This window comes from Ranitomeya variabilis, chromosome 2, assembly GCF_051348905.1.
Source record: "Ranitomeya variabilis isolate aRanVar5 chromosome 2, aRanVar5.hap1, whole genome shotgun sequence".
Lineage (NCBI taxonomy): Eukaryota > Metazoa > Chordata > Amphibia > Anura > Dendrobatidae > Ranitomeya > Ranitomeya variabilis.
Window position 1 is genome coordinate 338,035,777 of NC_135233.1, and position 6,000 is coordinate 338,041,776.

The window sequence follows — 6,000 nt, forward strand, 5'->3', positions numbered from 1 at the left end:
AGGATAACATATGCTGTGAGCCCTGTGAGACCTGCAGTCTCAGGACAGATGTTAAATTACTGCTAGTCATACATCCATATCTATACATATTTCAATACACTGATGTCCGCTAAATTATGACTGTGAATGAAAAGAAAATCTGTAGAAACCAACAAAAAGTTTAGGCATATTATAAATTTCAGAATTTAGAATGAAGTTTCACTAGTGATCTGTCAGAACACCTTGGGTTGGGAACCCCACCAGGAACATAGTTTCTCCAACTTTTAGCTTCCAAATCTTCCTTTTCTATGCGTCAACCTATGGAGCAATCTTGGATATTTAGAAGATTTCTTGAAATAAGTAGGAATTGGCAAAGTATTTGAAGGAGGACTCCTAGACTCAGTCATTCTGAAATTTAGAGTTGGTCCAACCTCATGGTTACCTACTTATGCTTTCTTCCACATCAACACAATCTCCATCATTGTCCTTGAAGATTGTGGGTTATAGATAATTTAGTGTTAACAATGTATAATTAGTGGAGAAAGGTTGAACTTGATGGACCTAGGTCTTTTTTCGATCTATGTAATTAAAATCCACCAGGGGTCTTCCATTCTGCTGTCTGAAATCACTTAGTATACAGAGTCAAGCTGCTAGACTTCTTTGGTTGTTTATCTCTTGGTGAAAACAGGGATAAGCTGTCCAAAATTCGGAATGCCGGATCCTGCCAGAGGAGAGATACAACTTAGACCGTCGGCCAAACCTGTTGATATCGTCCAGTGTGTCCAATGTGTTTTGGGGGGGGGCTTTACCTGTGTGCCTTGAAACCAACTGGATAGGTTGGGTACAAACTTAGCTGAACAAAGCAATTGGAACTTTGTTATTCTTTTTTGTAGAGTAGGAGCTGGTGGAGATGATGGAAACCACACTCCCCGAGACATTCATCGCTCTGTTAATAACATGAACAATTTGCATCCAGACTTTTTACCCTTTCCTCACAGATATGCCACTTGTAATTTAAATTTCTTCACAATGTTATAATATGGCATTTCTAATAGGGTTATTTAAATAAGGCAACCCTCAGCAGAATTCCAGTGTAGATTAAGAACTATGGTTGTCAATGTCTAGCATGTGCTTTTGGACTATGATCACTGAAATAAGCAGGAAAAAAGAAGAGTGCCAATTCATAAAGCATGGAAGGTAATGGTGCAGATAAGGAAAGTCACATGGCAGATGAAAGGCATATTTTTACCTGCTTGTTTCAAACTCAAACTCAATTTCAAGCTTTAGTTTGAGACTAAAAAAACAAAGTAAAAATAAAAAAATATATAAAAATTTGAATCATCCACCTTTACCCCTATTAAAAATAAAGAAATTAAAAAAAAGAATAAAATAAACATATTTGGTATAGCCACGGTCAAAAAAGTTCAGCCTTTCAAAATATTATATTTTTTAAACCATATGTTATACGCTGAAAAGAAAAAAAAATTGAATTGCTGCTGTTTGGTTGCCACACAAAAAAATACAATAAAAAGCAATAAAAATAACAACATCTGCTCAGTGTGCAAAAATTTAAAAAAAATCTGGACAGCTTTGCTATCACCGTAATGATGCTGACCTGTAGAATCATGTTCCCAAGTAATTTTCACTGCAGAATGAATCCCGTATAGTGATGAGTGAACGTGCTCGCCACTAGTCGGTACTTGCCCGAGTATCACTCCTCGGCGAGCACCGAGTATTTACGGAATTATTAGGCGGGAGCTCGGTTCTCCTCATTTTAATTTTGGAAGTTTTTAGAGCGCCAATCAGCATGCAGGGATTGTCTGACATGCACTCTAATACAGCAGCCATCTTTGTTGTGGTATTACAGTGATTGGCTGGCTGCATAGCATCATCAGGTCTATAAGAGACCTGGCGCCGCCCTGCTCGGTGCATTCTGCTCCGGACTCAGCTAGTGCAGAGAGAGCTGCTGCTGAGATAGGGCCAGATTCTTACTTTATTAGTTAGTGTTGGTCTACCAGTGTTCAATCCACAAATCCTGATAAACCAAAAGTCCTTTTTAGGGCTAATTTGGGGGTACATAGATTCAGGGGTGGATTAAGGGTAGCCAGGGCCCCGGGCTGTTCAGACTCTGTGGGCCCCCCAGTCATGTGACGGGGTCATGCGACAGGGTCATCATACACCTGAACCAGATTATTCCAGAAAAATTGTTGCTGAGTGAAACTCCACTTCTCAATTATCACACATTAACAGTTCCCATCACCAGATCACACAGTGTTTTGGCCAAAAGATTTTTCAAGCCGCCACCATAACACAGAAGACACTTTTGGCCAGGCCCTACTGTTAGGGCTGGTGGAACGCACCCAGTAAATATAGATGTTATTATTGGTGCGTTCGCAGCCCGGGGTCCACCGTGCAGGAGGAGGACCTGCTGCTAGCAAATGGCACTATATGGCGGTATAAGCGAGCTCTGTTACTTCACAGAGTCGCCGTGATAGAAAAGCACTGTGTCCTGTTAAGCTCACAGGAGTACACAGCTAACTGCTGAGCTGATAGCAGTCAGATGTCATTCAGTCAGAGAAGCACACAAACAATTCCTAGATATTCATAGTGCCCATCCCTGGTGTTAAAAGCCGTCTTCTATTCGTCCCCCTCACGGATGCGAATCAGGTTGTAAGCACCCCGCAGATTTAGCTTAGTAAATACCCTTGCTCCCTGAAGCCTATCAAAAAGCTCAGATATCAGGGGCATGGGATACTTATTCTTAATGGTGATGGCGTTAAGACCCCTGTAATCTATGCATGGACTGTTATGGTTTCCAATGGCAAGGAAACATCAGAAGCATAGAATAAACGGACAAGCTCTCGGGTGATGGAAACTAGAGCTGACCGCGATGCTAAACCTACACACCACCCTAGAAGTAGCCAGGGGGCATTCCTGCGATGTCTCTAGATGCCGCGCGCCAGCCGGAGAACTAACTACCCCTGGTAGAAGAAAACACAGTCCTGGCTTGCCTCCAGAGAATGTCCCCACAGGAGATAGCAGCCCCCCACATATAATAACGGTGAGAGCAGATGAAAAGACACACGTAGTATGAAAGCAGATTTAGCACAGAGAGGCCCGCTAACTAAATAGCAGAAAGATACAACAGAGGACTTCGCGGTCAGCTGCAAAACCCTTCAAAACACCATCCTGAAATTACCTTAACTCATGTGACAACTCATGCCACTGGAGTGGTAATTTCAGCCCAACAAGAGCTTCCAGCTGCAGAGATTCACATAAGTGCAAACTGGACAAAACATACAAAAATAGACTTAAGGACTAAAGTGTCCAACTTAGCTGAGCAGAAAACTGGGAGCAGGAACATGCAACAGAATCACTCTGGATACATTGATGGCCAGCATTAGAATGACTGAGGAGCAAGGTTAAATAGGATACTCCCACATCCTGATAGGAACAGGTGAACTGAGAAGGCAAAGCTTACAGGACACCAGTACCACAAGAGACCACCGGGGGAGCCCACGAACCGAATCACAACAATGGACGTAGTTCCCCATTCTTCTTCTGCACGAAGAAGAACGCAGCCCCTGCAGGTGACACTGACTTCCTAATGAATCCTCTTGCCAGATTTTCCTGGATGTACTGAGACATTGCCTCCGTCTCCGGGAGAGATAACGGATAGACTCGACCCCGGGGAGGCTCAGCACCAGGCATAGGGACGGTGAGGCGGAAGGGTCTCCGCAGCCCTTTTGGAGAACATGTCCGCATAGGGCCAATATTGCTTGGAGAGAGGAGAGATCTGCGGGTACATCAGTAGTAGCAACCTGAACGCTTTGCCTCTGACATCTACCCCCACAAGATTCACCCCATCCCAAAATTCTGCCTGTGGACCACTCGATATGAGGAGAGTGGTACCGTAGCAAAGGTATCCCTAACAGGACCTCATCAATTCCCTCAGGAATGACGAGCAGAGATATTATCTCCTGATGAAATGGCGACATGGACAGAGTGAAAGGGATGGTTGTCATGATTCCCCAATGGCATGGGAACATCAGAAACACAAAATAACAGACTAGCCCTCGGGTGATGGAAACTCAAGCTGACCGTGACCTAAATCTACCACACAACTAACAGTAGCCAGGAAGCATTCCTACGGCTGCCTAGATGCCACGCGCCAGCCGGAGAACTAACTACGCCTGGAAGAGGAAGGAACAGACCTGGCTTACCTCTAGTGAAATTCCCCAAAGATGATAGTAGCCCCCACATATATTAACGGTGAGTTCAGAGGAAAAGACATACACAGTATGAAGGTAGATTTAGCAAAGCGAGGTCCACTTACTAGATAGAGGAAGGATACAAAAGAGGACTTCACGGTCAGCTTCAAAAACCCATCCTGAAATTACTTTAAGACTCCTGTGTCAACTCATGACACAGGAGTGGCAATTTCAGTCCACAAGAGCTTCCAGTAACAGGAAATGACAAACTGTAAACTGGACAAAAAATACAAAACAAAAAGGACAAGAGTCCACTTAGCTGATCAGCAGACTGGTAGCAGGAACATGCAACTGAAAGACTCAGGTTACAATGATGACCGGCAAGGAAGTGACTGGAGAGCAAGGCTAAATAGGGAACTCCCAAAACTGATGGAAGCAGGTGAGCTGAGGCAGAAAAGAACACACAAGTCTCCAGTACCACCAGCCACCACTAGGGGAGCCCAAAAAGCGGATCACAACAGTACCCCCCATTAAGGAGGGGGCACCGAACCCTCACAAGAACCGCCAGGGCGACCTGGATGAGCCCTATGAAAGGCACGAACCAAATCCGAGGCATGAACATCAGAGGCAGTTACCCAAGAATTATCTTCCTGACCATAGCCCTTCCATTTAACCAGATACTGGAGTCTCCGCCTGGAAATACGGGAGTCCAAGATCTTTTCTATAACATACTCCAATTCACCCTCAACCAGCACAGGAGCAGGAGGCTCAGCAGAAGGAACCACCGGCACCTCGTATCTCCGCAACAACGACCGATGGAACACATTATGGATAGCGAAAGATGCCGGGAGGTCCAAACGTAAGGAAACAGGGTTAATAATCTCCAAAATCCTATAGGGACCGATGAACCGAGGCTTAAATTTAGGAGAAGAAACCCTCATTGGGACAAAACGGGAAGCCAACCACACCAAGTCCCCAACACGAAGGCGAGGACCAACCCGACGCTGGCGGTTAGCAAACCGCTGAGTCCTCTCCTGGGACAAATTCAAATTGTCCACCACTTGTTCCCAAATCCGATACAACCGATCCACCACAGCATCTAGTCCAGGACAATCCGAAGACTCCGCCTGACCAGAAGAAAAACGGGGATGAAACCCCGAATTGCAAAAGAAAGGAGAAACCAAAGTGGCCGAACTAGCCCGATTATTAAGAGCAAACTCCGCCAACGGCAAAAAGGCAACCCAATCATCCTGATCCGCAGACACAAAACACCTCAAATACGTCTCCAAAGTCTGATTAGTTCGCTCCGTCTGGCCATTAGTCTGAGGATGGAAGGCAGACGAAAAAGACAAATCAATGCCCAACCTGGCACAGAATGCCCGCCAAAATCTAGAAACGAACTGGGTACCCCTATCAGAAACGATATTTTCAGGAATACCATGCAAGCGAACCACATTTTGAAAAAACAAAGGAACCAACTCAGACGAGGAAGGCAACTTCGGCAATGGCACCAAATGAACCATCTTAGAAAAATGGTCACACACCACCCAGATAACAGACATCCTCTGAGAGACAGGAAGATCAGAAATAAAGTCCATCGAGATGTGCGTCCAAGGCCTCTTCGGAATAGGCAAGGGCAACAACAACCCGCTAGCCCTAGAACAACAAGGCTTGGCCCGAGCACACACATCACAAGACTGCACAAAAACACGCACATCTCGAGACAGAGATGGCCACCAGAAGGATCTAGCCACCAAATCCCTGGTACCAAAAATTCCAGGATGACCCACCAGCGTAGAAGAATGAACCT